An 18,162-nucleotide genomic window follows, 5' to 3' on the forward strand; every position below is an offset into this window, starting at 1 on the left:
AACGGAGCTGTTCCACTAGGCTTTTAGTTGAGGCTGTGGGTGTCAATTCTTGATCTGGTTGGCCTCCCCTATCGGCACTGTCATCTGTGCTACAAAATGGATTATCATCTGCTATCTCTATGAGCTATCATGATGTGAGACGGCCAGGCTGAGCAATACGTGATGATACAGTAAACTTCTCTGAGTGCTGTTGAGTTGTCTTTTTAAAATGTTTTTATTGTATTTTATTGTTTTATCTTATGTTGTACTCCACTCTGAGCCCAACATGGAAAGGGCGGAATAGAAATATACTAAAATAAATAAAATCAGTGCCTGGATAAATTGGGGGGTGGGGAAAGATGTTCATTCACACATTCAACTGTACCTGTGTTGAATATAACATGACACTCAACACACTGAAAAAAGTAGCATAACCAGTACACAGATTCTGCTAACAATCCCTGGGCCAAGAGAGGCCAGACTGAGGACTACCAGGGAGCAAGCCTTCTCCGTAATGGCCCCTCGATGGTGGAACCATCTTCCAGAGATGGTGCGAGCCCTGCGGGACCTGAACCAATTCCGCAGGGCTTGCAAAACATTTCTTTTCCAGCTTGCCTTTGAAACAGAACCCGGCTAAACTGACGTGTAGTTACCTAGCCATCTTGTGGATATTAAAACTTATAGTATTTATAGCACCTATTTTATCTATTTATTTAATTATTTATGTGACTGATTAGATTTAAATTGTTGTGTATATTGTTTTATTTGAATCATGGAATGCCATGTCTGTAAGCCGCCCTGAGCCCGCCTTTGGCGGGGGAGGGCAGGATATAAAAATAAACTTCTTCTTCTTCTTCTTCTTATTATTATTATTATTATTATTATTATTATTATTATTATTATTATTATTATTATTATTCTAAGTGCATTTAATGTGACTTGTGAACCTCCAGTTAACAGTATCCACAGGAACTTCTGGTTCTTCTTTCAACTGCTCTGCTACTCTTGCAGTCTTCAGTATGTTGTTCTCTCTTGTCCATCTAATGTAGATTGTGTATCTTGTGAAACTTTTTGCCTAAGGATTGTGTCCTTTCAGTGTTCCATATACCATTGCCATGCTATCACTGTGTAAATTGTGGAATCTCATCATCTGGAACAATGCAAAGAATTAGGATGAAAGTCCCAGTTTCCCCATATCTGTGTTGGTCTACTGTAATGAAAACTTCATAAGTGGAATAATGTCACTTCTATGGTTTTTAGTTCTGAAAGGGGGTGGGGAGGTAAGAAGACCAATAGGAGTTTCCAAATTGTTCCTGAGACTGTCTATGGCCTTCCTTTCAGCATGGTTGAGATTCTGCTGTGCACCATGTTGTTAAATATGTACCTGGTTGATCAACAAACAACACCATGCATAGCAGAATCTCAACCATGCTGAAAGGAAGTCTCAGGAACAATATGGATATTACAATTAAAGAGGAAGACAAAGGAGGAGCTGTTGTCATCATGAACACATCAGACTACATTAAGGAGACTCAAAGACAATTCTCAAATACTTCTTTTTACAAACCACTGTACTCAGAACCCACACAGGGCTATAAAAAAGAACTAAACAAGATTACAAAGGAATAACCATTGAACATTCCTGAACAGATCCTGTCAGACACATTACAGGAACCTCGACCAAATAGAATCATAGAGTTGGAAGGGACCTCCAGAGTCATCTAATCCAACACCCTGCACAATGCAGGAAACCCACAAATACCTACCCCAAATTCACAGGTTCTTCATCGCTGTCAGATGGCCATCTAGCCTCTGTTTAAAAATCTCCAAGAAAGGAGAGCCCACCACTTCCTGAGGAAGCCTGTTCTTCTGAGGAATCGCTCCAACGGTCAGGAAGTTCTTCCTAACGTTGAGCCGAAACTCTTTTGATTTAATTTCAACCCATTGGTTCTGGTCCTACCTTCTGGGGCCACAGAAAACAATTCTACACCATTCTCTATATGACAGCCCTTCAAGTACTTGAAGATGGTGATCATATCACCTCTGAGCCGCCTCTTCTCCAGGCTAAACATCCCACGCTCCTTCAACCTTTCCTCATAGGACTTGGTCTCCAGACCCCTCACTATCTTCGTCGCCCTCCTCTGGACCCAGCTTGTCTATATCCCAAAACTAAACACAATACTCCAGGTGAGGCCTTACCAGAGCAGAGTAAAGCAATACTATCACATCACGTGATCTGGACACTATACTTCTGTTGATACAGCCCAAAATTGCATTTACCTTTTTAGCCACCACATCACACTGTTGACTCATGTTCAGCATATGTTCCACTAAGATCCCTACATCCTTTTCACACATGCTACTGCTAAGACAAGTCTCTCCCATCCTATAACCATGCATTGGATTTTTCCTACCTAAATACAGAACTTTACATTATCTCTCTTAAAATTCATTTTATTGGTTTTAGCCCAGTTTTTCAGCCTGTCAAGGTCATCCTGTATCCTGTTTCTGTCTTCTGTGTTTGCAACCCCTCCCAATTTAGTATCATTGGCAAATTTATTAAGCATTCCCTCTATTCCTTCATCCAAATTATTGATAAAGATGTTGAACAAAACAGGTCCCAGGACAGATCCTCGAGGCACTCCACTTGTCACTCCTCTCCAAGAGGATGAGGAACCATTCATAAGCACTCTTTGGGTGCTATCTGTCAACCAGTTACAGATCCACCTAACGGTAACAGGATCCAAAGCATGTTTTACCAACTTGTCAACAAGGATAGTATGCGGAACCTTATCAAAAGCCTTACTGAAATCAAGATAAACAACGTCTACAGCTTTTCCCTGATCCAGCAAGATAGTCACTTTCTCAAAAAAAGAAATCAAGTTAGTTTGACATGACTTGTTCTTGAGAAACCCATTCTGGCTCTTAGTAATCTTATCCATTCTTTCTATATGTTCCAGGACCGACTGATGATTTGTTCTAAAACTTTTCCAGGTATAGACATCAAGCTGATGGGTCGATACTTTTTATCTTCTACCCAAAATACACAAACCTGGCAACCAGGGACATTCCCTTGTGTCGGGGACAGGCACTATCACCGAGGTGGTATCTGGATATATGAACTCTATGCCACCAGTGCTTCCAGTTACATTCGTGATATTACAGATTTTCTGAGGAAAATACAATTTTTGAACAACTTTCCAGAGAATATTACCTTAGCCACCATGGATGTGGAATCTTTGTATACCAGCATCTCACACCAAAATGAATTACAAGCTGTAAGTAATATAAGCTCTGACAAAAACACAACTGACTTTGCCACCAAACTGTTCCATTTTGTTCTCACCCATAACTACTTCAGATTTGGCTATGAACTTTTCCTACAGATCAATGTTACAGCCGTGGGCACCCACATGGCCCCACAATATGCTAACATCTTTATGGCTGACTTGGAGCAACACTTCCTTGACTCCCGCCCATTCATACCTTTCTTATACCTGCATTACATTGATGACATTTTTATTACCTGGACACATGGTAAAGAAGCCCTGGATGCATTTCACCAGACATTCAGTAACTTTTACCCTACCATCGACCTGACAATGAACCAGTCTATGCAAGAAATACATTTTCTGGACACTACTGTAAAAATACACTATGGCTGCTTAGACACTAACCTTATACCAGAAACCTACTGACTGACAAAATATACCTGCATGCCTCCAGCTCCCAACCCAAACATACCAAACTATCCACTCTATACAGCAAGGCTTCATTCTACAGCTGCATTTGCTCCAGTCCTAATGACAGATTCTCACCTGAGGGATCTACAACAAACCTTTTTGGTGCTAAAATACCCACCTGATGAAGTCAGGAAACAGATTAACAAAGCCAGAATGATACCCAGAGAAAACCTGTTACAAGACAGACCCAAAAAAAGACAACAGCTCTGAACTGAAAACAGTTCAACGTTTCATCAACAACTTACAACCTCTATTGGACAGTTACATCTCTCTTTCAACAGTACTGAGAGTACTTTTTGCACACAGACAGCTCCCTGATCTCAAACAACTCCTTACCCACAACAATACAATTTCTCACTTGAGCATGGATCAGCGCTTGCAATAAACCCAAGTGCCAACTTTGCTGCCACATACACCCAGATAACACAATCACTGGACCTAACAGCATTAACTACACCATCTCAGGCTCATTCACTTGTTCATCTTCCAACATTATATATGCCATTAAATGCCAACAATGCCCTTCAATTCTCTACATAGGGCAAACAGGACAAACCCTACAGCGAAGGATAAATGGGCACAGCTCTGACATCAGGAATCACAAAACTGAGAAACCCATAGGAGAACATTTTAACATTAGAACATTCAATTAATGACCTCAAAGTTGCTGTTTTACTACAAAGGAACTTCAATAACAGAATGGAGAGGGAAATTGCTGAATTACAAATTATTTTGAAACTTGGAGCAAACATCTCCCCAGGACTGAAGAGGCATATTGTTTTTTTTAATCTCGTTATGTATGCTAAACCCACTCTTACCAAGTATAGCTATATATCCGCAGTATTCCAGTGTATTTCTCTTTTAGAATACTGTATCAGAATATTTTTTTATTGACTGTTTATCTCATTGCATATACTAAACCCATCTTCCACTATATTTTAATGTATTCTTTTTTTTTTTCTAATGGCAAACTAGAATGATGTTTATATTATGTTACATGTTAAAAAGTAAATTAGGTGGACAGGAAAAACTTCTGAGAAAGAAATGTCCTCATTTTAACCCAGACTTGCTAGCAATATAGTAATTAATAGACATTTATTAACTCATTCTCCCATTCTGACATGTTACTGTTTTATTGGTTTCCCACACAAATGCTATCCAGACCAAATGTTCTTTCAATTTGTTAATGTTGCCATTGAATTCTAACTTTATACCACTTTGCATTCTAAACCATGGCCTACCAGTTATAAATAGCTCTCAGTGTACCCCATTCCATTGTCTGATGAAGTATGTATGCATACAAAAGCTTACATTCTGAATAAAACTTTGTTGGTCTTAAAGGTCCTACTGGACTCCTACTTCATTCTACTGCTTCAGACCAACACGGCTGCCCACCTGGATCTAACAACAGAAGCAATTTGTGATTATATTTGAGTTTTACAAGTCCTTGAACTTCCTAATCTTTAAACTATTTATTGAATTTAAATATGTATATTTTGTTTTCCCTTTAAACAGCCTACAGACAAGCTTACAATAGCAAGGGAATAAAGTTAGAGTCCAGTGGCACCTTTAAGACCAGCAAAGTTTTATTCAAGGCATGAGCTTTCATGTGCAAGCATACTTCTTTAGATAAAATGAAATGGAAAAAACCCATTCAAACTTATAGACATGGTTGAACAGCAAATTAGCATATAACACGATGAAGACTTGTTGAGACAAATAGGAACTACAAGCCAAGTGTAAAGGGTCAACAGCTGCATGGATCCAGTTAAGGGGGTTGAAGCAATAAATATGTCAAAATAGGAGAAAAGTGTGTAACAGGGTCTATTCTAATTGTGGGAAGTTACGTAACTGAGATTCCTTTACAATGCCCCATTCATCTCTCCTTAAGCATGGAAGTAACAAACAGCATTTTTTTTCCTTTTAGTTGGGGTGGGTGCACTATATTTCAAGTTTCATTGCATTGTATTGTAATCACTATATGTTATTCCAAATAATAAATCAATATATTGTCAGGGGAAAAATATATTCCTATATAATGCATTGCTTTACAAATGGTATTCCATTGTATCATTCAAAAAAAGAGAGAAAGGAATGCATAAAATACATAGGATGTAAAGTCCTTCTTGGTGAAAATGAGTTTAGCATATATAATGAGAAAGAAATCAATATCCCTTTAAGTCTTGCATGGGGGCAAGGTGTTGTAATAAGTTGTAATTCAGCATTTCCCCTTTCTATTCTGTTCCTGAAACTCCTTTGCAATAAAACAGCTGCTTTGAGATCATCCATTGAATGTTCTGGGAGATTAAAGTGTTCTCCTACTGGTTTCTCAGTCTTGTGATGCCTGATGTCAGATTTGTGTCCATTTATCCTTTGGTGTAGGGTTTGTCCTGTTTGCCCTATGTAGAGAACTGAAGGGGATTGTTGGCATTTAACGGCATATATAATGTTAGAAGATGAGCAAGTGAATGAGCTCGAGATGGTGTAGTAATGTTAGTTTCAATTATTATGTTGTCTGGGTATATGTGGCAGCAAAAGTTGGCATCTGTTTTTATTGCAAGCTCTGGTACTAGTGCCCATGGTCAAATTATATTCCAAATTAGATGTTGCATTATTGTGGGTGAGGAGTTGTTTGAGATTGGGGGCTTATCTGTGTGCATAAAAAGGTTTCCCCTTCCCTAGTACTTGTGAAAGAGAGCTGTCATTGTTCAGTAGATGTAAGTTGCTGATGGTGCTTTGAACTGTTTTGAGCTGATAACTGTATGTGACCAGTAGTGGTGTTCAGTTATTTTCTTTTTTAAGGCCTGTCTTATAACAGGCTTTCTCTGGGTACCATTCTGGCTTTGTTAATCTATTTCTTGATTATATCAGGTGGATACTTCAGTTCCAAAAAGGTTTGTTGTAGAACACTCAGGTAGGAATCTCTCTTTGTAGGATTGGAGCAGATGTGGCTGTAGTGTGGAGCGTGGCTATATATAATGGATTGTTTGGTATGTTTAGGATGGTAGCTGGAGGCATGTTTTCGGTCAGTAGGTTTCTGGTATATGGTGGTGTCTATGTGCTCATTGTGTATTCTTAGAGTAGTGTCCAGAAAATTTATTTTTTCATGCTATATGCTAATTTGCTGTTCAGCCCTGTCTATAAGTTTGAATGTTTTTCTTTCATTTCATCTGAAGAAGTCTCCTTGCACACAAAAGCTCATATCTTGAATAAAAGTTTGCTGAGCTGTCATGGACTGTATGAAAATTCATTATAGTTTGTCCTGGTTTTTCAGTTCATTAATTTCAGTGAACCCCAAACAGGCCAAAATTTGTGATGAACTTTAGTCTGTCAGTCATTTTGTGCCTATCCTTACTACCAGGTATATATGATAACCAGAGAGGGATAGCAATAACAGTTCTGAGGTGCAATCAGTACAGCTACAGAAACAGCAAGCAGGAAGAATGCTTATTTCAGCCATCGTACTTAAGAGGATATTCAACAATGTAGCTGTGCACACTAAAAGACCACCTTTTTGCCTAAAGATTACCACAAGTTGGCTGAAATATTGGGACACTGGCAATGCCATTCATACACCATTTACTTTACTATGCTCATTCTTTTATAGCGTGTGTTGCTAATGATCAGTCATTTAACAGATCAAACAGGTGTCAAAAGTATCTAAGCTAGTATGTAGACTGGAAGAGCATCTGTACATTTTATTGCACTAAAAAGCCAGAAACACATTCACCTCACTAAAAAGCCAGAAGCACATTCACCTCTAGCCAAGGCTATCCAAATCAGGGCAAAAAAATGAATCTAGATAATTTTAAATCGATCCTCCTAAAATAATGAATTTTATAATGAAATTAACCCAAATCACCACCATATCTTGTTCCACAGGCTATACTATAAAAAAAATATGGACCCACCATTTCATGACACTGCAAAAATGCACTAGAAAGCATGGATCTTTATGATTTTTAAATGCAGTCCCTCCCAAATTCACCATCAATCACCCCTCACAGCTATGTCTACATGTGATGCCATGATATATAGTACCTGTGGTTTTTAAAGTGTAGTCTGTGGCCACAGGTATGAATCAACAGTGAAGTTTGGGGGAGTGAGTATAAAAATCATGAGGCTCCAAGCTTCAGATGCATGTTTGAAGACCAAAGTGGCATTATGGAGAATTTTATCCAGGATATTTTGGATGTAGTTGATCTGTGATTTGATGGTGGCTTGGGGACTGGTCTATTAAAAAAAAAACCCAACCTAGCAGCCTATTTGTGTATTTAGCATTTACTTTCTTTCAGTGTGGATTAAGGACCCTGATGCTTAAGACAAACTCAAGGGAAAGGCACAAATTAAGTTCTGGGAACACATTATCTCTCTATTAGAAATACAGCCTTTCTTCTCCTGCCATGGCAGCATGCTTTCTGTACTACTATCCTAGCTGCTGTAGTTGCTCAGTGTTGATGGATATACTCAGAAACCATTTTGTTTATTAGTGTTCCTACCCAGGACTCCAATGCTGAAGGCAAGCGCAAGATCTTGGCACAATTGAGGTTACTCCCAATTAACACTTCCCCTCCTTGTCCCCCATGCTCCACAAGTGCTCTCTGCCTGGCCTCTGCACTGCATTGGTTAAGAGCACAAGCTTTGTACCTTGGTGTGTGAGCACTTGGAGATGCCACCACATTCTCTTTTCAGTGTCAACTATATCATTTACTGCAGATAACATCTTCTCTCTGCGTCTTCCAGCTGGGGAAGGAGGAAGGAACAGACTTGGCAGTGGTCAGGTGAAACCTCTCCTGTCAGAGCAGCAAGAATACTGCCACATGATGCAGACTGAGTGGCAGGCAAACAAGAGCCCGTCCTTTTAGCTGGCTGCCTAGCTGGCTCTTTATCCAGGTTCCAGCCCATTGCCTTGCCAGCTTTCAAGTTAGCCAATAGTCATGCTTAGTGCTCCCCAGTCCCAAAGCAAAGCTTCCTAGGCAAGTGTGGATGCCCTGCATCCACCTACTGTAATTGCTTGCCTTTCCCATACAAATAGATTCTTGCCCCCTGCCCACATATAGAGGCTGCTCCAATCTTTGCACTTGCCACCATAGACTACAAACCTCTGGAACTGTGTGGGAAAGGGGAAGGCAGGAGGGAATGCCTTTGAATATATGCGAAAAGCTTTCCTGTCACCCTGGCCACAGGTGCTCACAAACATGGGCTGAAACAGCTGCTTAAAAAAAGAGATTTCACTCTGATTTGTGCCCTGTGGCCTTTCACACATGTTAGCCCCTCCTTACTGTTGTTGGCTCTCTTGCTACACTAAGCACTCTAACACTGGCTTCGTGGCTGAACTATTGAAGGTGAAAAATGCATGCCCAAGAATCTGCTGCTGAGGAAGCTCTGGCGTCCCAGCTGTTTGTCAGAAGCACTTTGGCTGCAGTCCCATGTGTGCTTACATGGGAGCAAGTGCCAATGAAATAATGGGGTTTACTTCTGAGTAGACTTTAAGATGGCATTGTAAATGTTTCCTCTTGATATGCTACAGATGTATTAGTGCAGGGAACTAAGTGACTCTCCAGGGGAATTGGTGAAGTGGTCCAAGTCCCCTCCTCCAGGGCAGCAGCGCACATGGAAAATTCCTGGTAACTTCAGTGTCCAATCTGCCCCTGCAGTCAGTGTAGTCAGTATGCAATGGCTATACGGTACATACAATGCAAGTCATAGTTCAGTGTAATTTACTCTCTAGTATGTGTGCTTAGAATTGCAACTTCAGTAACTTCATGGTAGAAATAACCTTCCATCAAATATTCCAGTTTGAATTGTACACTCCCTTCACCATTCCAATTTAGATATCTCTTTTTCATTGTCATTCCAGGCAAGTCAAAATCATTCCTCTTTAGAACCTGAACAGATTCAGGCAAAACCATTCACTCTAGAGTTCATAAATTGCTTATACCATACTCAAGTCCAGGCAGATTTGTTCCACTTACATTGTGCTCTAGACATTGTCAATCTATCCTCATTTGTTATGCTTGTCATGCCTTTTTATCATTCTTTTTTTTATATGCCCCAAAAGTCTTTGAATCCCTAGTAGGCTTAAATCAATTTTCACAGTTTTGAAATCAATCCATTTCCCAGTTTACCCTCACACTTGTTCTCTCCCCACCCTCATTTCTCTTTTTAATTTGGCTGCATTCATTTCTCTAGCAATTTGTTCAGACAAAACCCAAAACCAAACACTTTCAGGAGTATGATTAAATCTGCAGTACTTGTTTGGGAGTGATTCCAACTTGGCTGAGAAGCATGCTAGATTTCAAGTCATGTAAGCAATAAACACTTCAGCCTGCAAAAAGGATCCTTCCTTTGAACTCTTGTCCGAGGAAGCCTTTTATAAGGGCTTCCAACTCATCTTTTAAGAGTGTGATTTGACCTTCGCAGCACCTCTGATCTCAAGCAACTGGGATGTGTAAAAGTCAACTGCACTCTTGCTAATCAAACTGTTCATACTTGGCTTGGCCAGCTCTGTTTTTATTATGATGTGAAAGAATCCACCAAAGACATACTTGAATCATGCTGTATAGCTTTCTTGGATTTCAGAGGCTTGTCACAGTCTGTGTCAGTTCTGATGAACCATTATTTCTAGGTCAATAATTAATCTCTTTGGGCAGAGGGGGAAAGAGCATAGGAGAAAACAAGAAGCAAGGAAATGTGTTTGAAGCTAGCAGTTTCCAGCTGTTAGCCTTGATTCAAATGTAATTATTTTCCAAAGGAACTAAAAGAAAGAAATGAAATTATGTTTCTGGGTCAGGGCTTGCAAAGAAATATGTCTTAGTGATTTATTCTAAAGCACACGTCATAGCTGTTATGTCCTGAGAATATTTTCTGCCCCATAATACAGTATATTTGACCTTATATTAGATAGGCCTGAATTTTTCAAGACTAGTACACTGGGCCTGCAGCTTATCCCTACATTCTTGGGACCTACCAGGAAACCTAATTTATTGTATTTGAGTTGGTCTTATGCTGCAAATTTTTTTGACAGTGACAGCTTCCCCAAAAGGACAAATAGGTAAATTTTGGAGACCTGGGCAATATTGTAGGAGCCTTCCTACATAGCCTTCTATGCCTATTGACTTCAGTGGACTTCAAAAGGAATAATTTTATTTTGGATGACATCGTGTAATACCAGCCTCAGCTGGCAATGGAGCTCAGAGAGTCATCAAATGCAGTCTACAGAAAATACTTTGTCTCATGCAGTCCAGATCACAACTCCAAAACACAGTAGACCAAGCAGATAACAAACAAACAGATCCCTGAGATGAGACAAGTCTCAGACAATCAAACAGACACAGGCAGTCTCTCTTGTTCTCATACACACAAAAAATGCAAATATCAAACATTAACTCTAGTACATACACACAACAGACATTGAGAACTACATCCCAAATGCACAGATGTACACATAAATGCACATAAACAGAATTTTCTGGTCTTTGTCATGTGCCAGACATATACTATAGAACACAGCAGCGTATTGGTGGAAATATGATAATAAAATCATCATCCTATCTAAACTGTGGTCATTGTGAAGCTGCTATGCATGAATTTAAATTAAAACTTTGGGTAAGCATTGAGATCTGGTTGCTTCAAGAAATCTTTCCAGGTTATCTGGGATTATAAGTGATGCCTTAGAACATTTTATTTGAAGTAAATCCAGAATGGCTGCTGACTGGGGTTTTGGTTCATTATCACTTTCTGATATCACATTAAACAAGTACATTGCCATTTGTATTTGGTACATTGCGTTTTTAAACCCCCAATGTTTGTTGTGTAATCTAAGTCAGATTTTTGTATTTCCATATACATTGAGGTAGTGAATACAGATCCTTCATTTTTGTCTCCCATTAGTTTTTTGTTTCATCTGTTTAGAAAGTTTGCTAACCTCAACCAGTTGTCACTTCTCTCTTAGTTTCTCTTGCACTTCCCTTCATATTTTTCTCATCTATTTTGAAAATTTCCTTATATAAAAACACAAAATGTATTATAATAAAGATATTAATAGAGTCGTAATTCAAAGATTTGTGCTATCTTCAGGTTAAACACAATCCCAACAATCTTACTGTATTTTGAAGAAGACATAGCGTATGGGAATGGAGCAATTAGCTTTATCCCAAAGAGCTAAGGAAAGCTGTAATTTAGATGGGTTCATATATTAAAAAGGTTTTATAACTAAATTAAGAAAACATGTTATGATTATTATATTTGTTACAAGTGGAAACCCACAAATACTTGTGCAGGGCATCTCATTCCCCCCCCCCCCCAATTTCCTCTTTCCCTTCTCTGGAAGCCCCCATAGCTTCTCCCCTTTTTCTGTTCCTTCTCTCCTTCTCACCCAACAGCTGATCTACCTTTATCTACCCCTCTGTCTTTAGCTCTCTGCACCCCCATAGCTCTGCTTAGGAAAACTTTGGTCCAGTTGTGTGGTGCTACCTGCTGGGCCAGTCCCACTTAGATGGTAGGGAACCCTCAAGGACTTGTGGGAAAACACATCACTGTCTCTTGTATACCTTCTCCACATTATTTCTCCTTGCCCTCTTCCTGGCAACTTAAACATCCTCTCACCTTTTCCTGCCTCATTATCTCTTTCTCAGTCATTCACCGACCTACTTTTCATCTGCTTCCAATTTTCATCTATATTTAATATTATTATACTTCACTTATACCCCACCTTTCTCCAGAGGGGGGGCCAAAGCAGCTTACATCCTCCTGTCTTTTTTATCCTTACAACAACCCTGTGGTTAGGTTAGGCTGAAAGTATGTGGGTGGCCCTACATCACTTAGTGAGCTTCCCTGGTAGACTGCTGATTTGAACATGGGTCTCCCAGAAGCTCTAACTGAAGCTCTAACTGTTACACCACATGTGCTTCCATAGTGTGGCTGCTGTTGAACAGTAACAGACAGGCCTAGTTGAGTCATGCAACTCAGGTACTATGAAGATACCTAGTGGCTGCTGCCAGTCCTGTTCCCAATGAGTCCTCCCTCAACATTCAGAAAAGTCCTGTAAAGGACCTCCCCCTCCTCCTGCCTTTTACGGAGAGAAAACTGAGCCCAGAATGTGGTTGCCTGGCACTTAGGGTTTCTAATTCTTAAAGCTACAAGCACTCCTTTTATCATTTTGAGTTTTCAAACCCCCAATATTTGTTTGTTTTCTAGATATCAGGTTTTTATGTAAACCTGAGGCATGTTTCAGGTTGTAGAAAGATCTGTCTTGTCCATTCACAACTCCAGTCACTGGGTTTAAGCATCCTCAGATTTGGCCAGCTTTGCTGATAGAATATTGGAAATTCTCTACAACTATGTCTTCCCAATTATTATTCCAAGTTAAGAACTGAAAGCAAAGCTCAACCAACCATCACTGGACACAAAGCCCCTCTCTCATTCCTACATATTCTGAGATTACTTGGTTACAGTAAGTGCTAAACTTTGCTCAGTACAAGGCTTGCTGGTGAGAAAAAACCATTAATACCAGAATAATAGATCTGCGGGGTCTTAAGTATTACTCAAATTGGATCCAGAGAAGGAGAAATAAAGTTATTATAGGATTCCAATAATGCAAGATTTTTTAGTCTGTATATACAAGAGTGGATTTCAGTAGTAATATCCCAAAATTACAAAAAGAGATAAAGTGATTGTAAACACACACACACACAACTTTATTGTATACAAAATAAAATTAAAAAAACAAAAAATATAACAAGCCTACATTAAGCACCTGAGAACTGATTGCCTAAGCATTCACACATACACACACCAGCAAGACGGCACACCTTATTAGAGGGGAAAAGGGTGAAATAAGGAAGTTTCAGGAAGCGACATACATCATTAGGTCTGAGGCTTAAGGTTTGGAGAGGTTCAGGCTCAATTCTGTAGAGGTGTAAGGAGCAAAGCAGGGAGAAAAAGCCTATGGAAAGCAGGAGAGGTTCTCAGTGGAAACCAGAACTCTGACCAGGAGAGATATGGTCTAGACCGGGGTGTCAAATGTGCAGCTTGAGGGACAGATTAGGGACCCCCCGAGGGCTCTTATCAGGCCCACAAGCAACTCACTGTCATCTGCTTCCTTCTCTCTCCCTTGCTTCCTTCTGCATCACAACTTGCTTTGCCAGGCTTGCTCAATCGCACAGGAGCTACAGAGCACAGCCTCTGTTTTCTGTATTGGCTGACCAGCACATGAAACAACTTCTGTACAAAAGCTCACAATGCCCAGCCATTTCATGTTTTCCCCTGGGTCTTAGGCTCAAAGCACTGACCATGAGATTTTTGTAATGAATGTCAATACATCAAAAGTAGGTTTGAAACTTACAGGTACATATCCGAACAGCACCTGAGCAGCATACTCAAGATTGCTACAAGACATTATCTCCAGATTTTGATGCAATAATTCTCAGAGCAAGAGGTGTCAGTTACCAGAGACTGTTAAATAAAAAAAAATTGCAAGTATGCTAATCTTTTTAGCATGTTTTATTTTACTTTTTGTTAAAAAAAAAATTATTTGTGTTTGTCTGTGTCCTCCACTACTTGACATTACATTTTATGCCGCATGTGACCCAACCCAACAAAGTCTCATTTATGTCAGATCTGGTCCTTATTAAAAATGAGTTCAGCACCCCTGGTCTAGAGATCTGAGGGACAGTTTGCTAGGATTTAGAATCCTTCTTTTATGGGCAGAAAGTCCTAAGTTCCAGTGAAGATTTGGTTATCATGACTCTGAATTGGATCAAGATAATAAGATTAAATCTTACTAGCAGGTTTAAAGTTAATTGCTGTCATTATTTGTGGAAAAAATGGTGAAAGTACCTTGATTCGGCTATTAAGAATCAGACTTCATGTACACAAAGACCCAAAAGAGACAAAAATGACAAAGCAGATGAAAGATGGAGGGCAGCTTAATCACTTGAGAGCCTTCCTTGATTGAGTTGTCAACCTTGTGCTGGGCATATACCTCCAGGGTCTGTGTGAGGACATTGAATAATGTCCTCAACATTGAAAAGTCTTGTGTTCTTGAGAAAGATAGGCCACAGAACTGGGGGAGATTGCACTTAATTAGTTTTAATGCCAGCAATACCCTTTCTCATCCCTGACTTTCCAATCTGCTATGGCTGAACCCAAAAGTCTTTTTGAGACTCCCCAGATTTCAGATCCCCTGGCACTTAGGCTCTCAAATGTAGTATCTACAATACTGTAGATGCCAGCCTGAACACAGTGCCACCAAATACAGATTGCCAAAAGCCTCTATCCCCTCTTCCCTAATTCTACCTTAATCCTGTTAAAACAACTAAATCCCAAAGAAAAAAAGAGGATCTCACTTTCTAAGAGATCCCAACTAAAGGAGGAGGAGGCAGGGTCCTTACATAGGAAAAGTTTTTTTTCTTTTCTCTGCCAATATTATAGATGTCAGCCTGTACACAGTGCCACCAAATACAGATTGCCAAAAGCCTCTATCCTCTGTTCCCTAATTCTACCTTAAAACATGCCACGGCATATTTTTTGTGCCCTAATAATCTATACCGTCCAAGCATTCACAGTGTACCTCTAATTTTTTCCATTGAGGATGTTTTCATTGCTTCTTACTGTACTGTGTAGTAGATTAACATAAAAGTGAAATGGCTGAAAGGTGATTTGAATAGAGCAAGTACCTAGGAGGAAAATAGGTGCTTTCCTCCCATGTTAAGTGAACCTTAACTGTGAAGATTACATACAAAGTCAATCCTAGCCCTGTAGTCACCTCATCAATGGTGCAGCTGGGCTAGTACAAAGGAAGGACTTGAGCAGGATGAATTAAAATCGCTTATGTGAAGGTCAGATAGGCTTATTAGATGCACATTCCGACAACTGCACAGTTAGGCCTTTAGCAACCTTATGACTATTTTGACAGCATTTTCCAGAAGAAACTATAGAAGATAAAGGAAAATGGTAATTTGCAATTAATTCATACCAGTGAAAGGGTATAGTGTGAATAGTTCACTAATCTAGTGCAAATTCCTTCAAGCTCAAAACAGCATTGCTGATAAGGATTTGTGTGTATGTCTATGTTTGTGTGTGTGTAGATATGTATGTGCATAAGGCCAAATGATTTACACTTTCTCAGGGATGTCATTTTTTGGTAGATAAATGGAAATTTCGCCTTCAGTAGTTATATGATCACATCCTGACTAGATTATCCCTGTATATTCAACAGCTTGCCATTGTATAGCTTTTTGTGAGGCAAGGTTTGGAGAAATAAAGCCTATCAGTAAGACAGAAATTCTAAAGACATTTATTTATATGTCATTGCTTCTGATAAGGTTTCTATGAACTAAACGCAGGCTACTATTGCATTTTACCCATATTGGTACAAGTCCCTGCTTTTGTTCACTGTATGTAGTGAACTGGAAACTACTGGATGTATCCATGCATCTACCAGATATAGTTTAATATGAGCTATTTCCTAGTCTTCAAATTTAGCTTCGCTATCAGAGTACCACATTTTGTTTCTTGTCCCTGTCATAAAAACTAAACAGAATGGTGAGGCATATGCTTTATAACCCAAAGCCCCTGAATTCACCCCTAACTTTTTTAGTTAAAGGATATGCATGTGAAATGCCTTAAATCAAGTCATGTCATTGGTCCTCTAGGTCGGAACTGTTTAATACAGAATCACCTAGCAGAAGCTTTCCAGGATCTCAGCCATAGAATGTTTTTTTCCAACACTTTCTACCTGAGATTTTTAACTAAGGCTCATTGCATATGCAAAGCCATACCCCTCTTCGGGATATTCAGTATCTTTTTAACCTGAAATGCTGAAGAGCACTGCCAGTCAGAGCTTGACCAATGGCAAGGCATCTTCATATATTCAAATTTTGTGGCACTGGAGGTATTCCTGGCTACTCTCTCATTGTGGTAGTTTCAATCTGCACTCTGTGCTATCTGTTGTCCTTACACTTTATGTAGTATAGTGACACTGTGGTAGCCCCAGACCCCTCCTATCACTGAAAGTAGTTTGACATCAAGATAGAGCAAGTCCAAACACCCTATATTTTAACAGCATTCCAAAACCACATGTTCTGGGCACTACTTAGTCTGGAAATGAAACCAAGATGGTTCAGGTGTCAGATAAAATGGATGTCAGCAAACACAGACCATAGAGATGTGTGTGCAGAAACTTTGGAAGGTGTAAAGTCATGGGCTTGTCCACTAATGACCCTGTCTCTACCTTACACCATACAAAATAGTAATAATGGGTCTCCAGGAAAAGACCTTGAACTAATCATTTCCCTACCTGGCCTGACCTTCCCTGACCTGTTTACCATAATTATGAAATCACTTAACACCTTTCAGCCATCCCACCATCTTACAACAGTGGGTTTCCTCACTTTGTCCATTCCTGGAAATGCTATTCAGTCTTTCCCCAACCCATTGTTTTACCTCTAGCTAATCCCATTAAATATTGTTTAGGAGGCAATCACATCAGTGTACCCTCTGGTAGCATTTTGATTTATAACTAGACAAACACAGCCCCACTGATTATTCAGTACCATACCTCGCAACTCAGAGCATTGGCCATTTAATCACCTTCTCTCAGAACTTCACCTCTTTTGGACTGGTAATTATAATCTCCCCACAAAGCCCTCCTTTTATTCACACTCTTTCCTATATTTCTGGTAGCTTGTGTGGATGTTTCGGCCCCTTCCCAGCCGAGCAGTCCATAGACTGCTGAGGCTGGGGGCCGCCCATTGCCTCCCCGCGCGGATCAGAGGCAATGGGTTTATCCCAAGGGGAGGGGGCGTTGGGCAGCCTTAAGAGGCTGCCCACGCCCCCTAGCACGCAGCAAGAAATCGCTCTCGGCCTGAGCACACTTACCGGCGGCTGCGTCTGCTGCCGTCTTCTGCAGGCCTTGGGAGAGCGAAGCGTCGGTTGGGGCTCGGGACGAGGCGAGGACTGCGGCCCGGCCCGACGTCGGCTTGACACGGCGGCGTCTTCCTGGGTGTCGGAGCCTTCAGCGGAGCTTTTGAGCGGCGTGAGGTTTCCCCGCGGCGGTTTGCTTCCGCGCGGGTGTAGCCCCCTCCCCTGCCCGTCCTCTTTTTGTTTTGGCCTCGTTCAGGCCGAGGTTCACCCGACGGGCCGTTCGCAGTGGGTTTTTTGGCGAGGCGAGGACTGCGGCGCGGCTCGTTTAGGGAGAGGGCGGGGCCGCGTTCGGCCTCCTACCCCCCCACCACTCCTCCTCCTTTGGTGGCCGGGTGGGCGCTTGTGGGGCAGTGTTGTAGCCCCCCCCTCCTCCCCCCCCACCCTACCACACACACACGCACGCCAGGCACTGTTCATGCCAGGCTTGTTAGGGCGGGCAGAGGCTGCTTGGTTTTGTGGGGGGGTGTTTGAGAGCTTTGGCTTTCATTTGTTGGCTGAGGCTGGGCCCCTTGCG

The sequence above is a fragment of the Heteronotia binoei genome, chromosome 3 (assembly GCF_032191835.1).
Source record: "Heteronotia binoei isolate CCM8104 ecotype False Entrance Well chromosome 3, APGP_CSIRO_Hbin_v1, whole genome shotgun sequence".
In the NCBI taxonomy this organism is placed as follows: domain Eukaryota; kingdom Metazoa; phylum Chordata; class Lepidosauria; order Squamata; family Gekkonidae; genus Heteronotia; species Heteronotia binoei.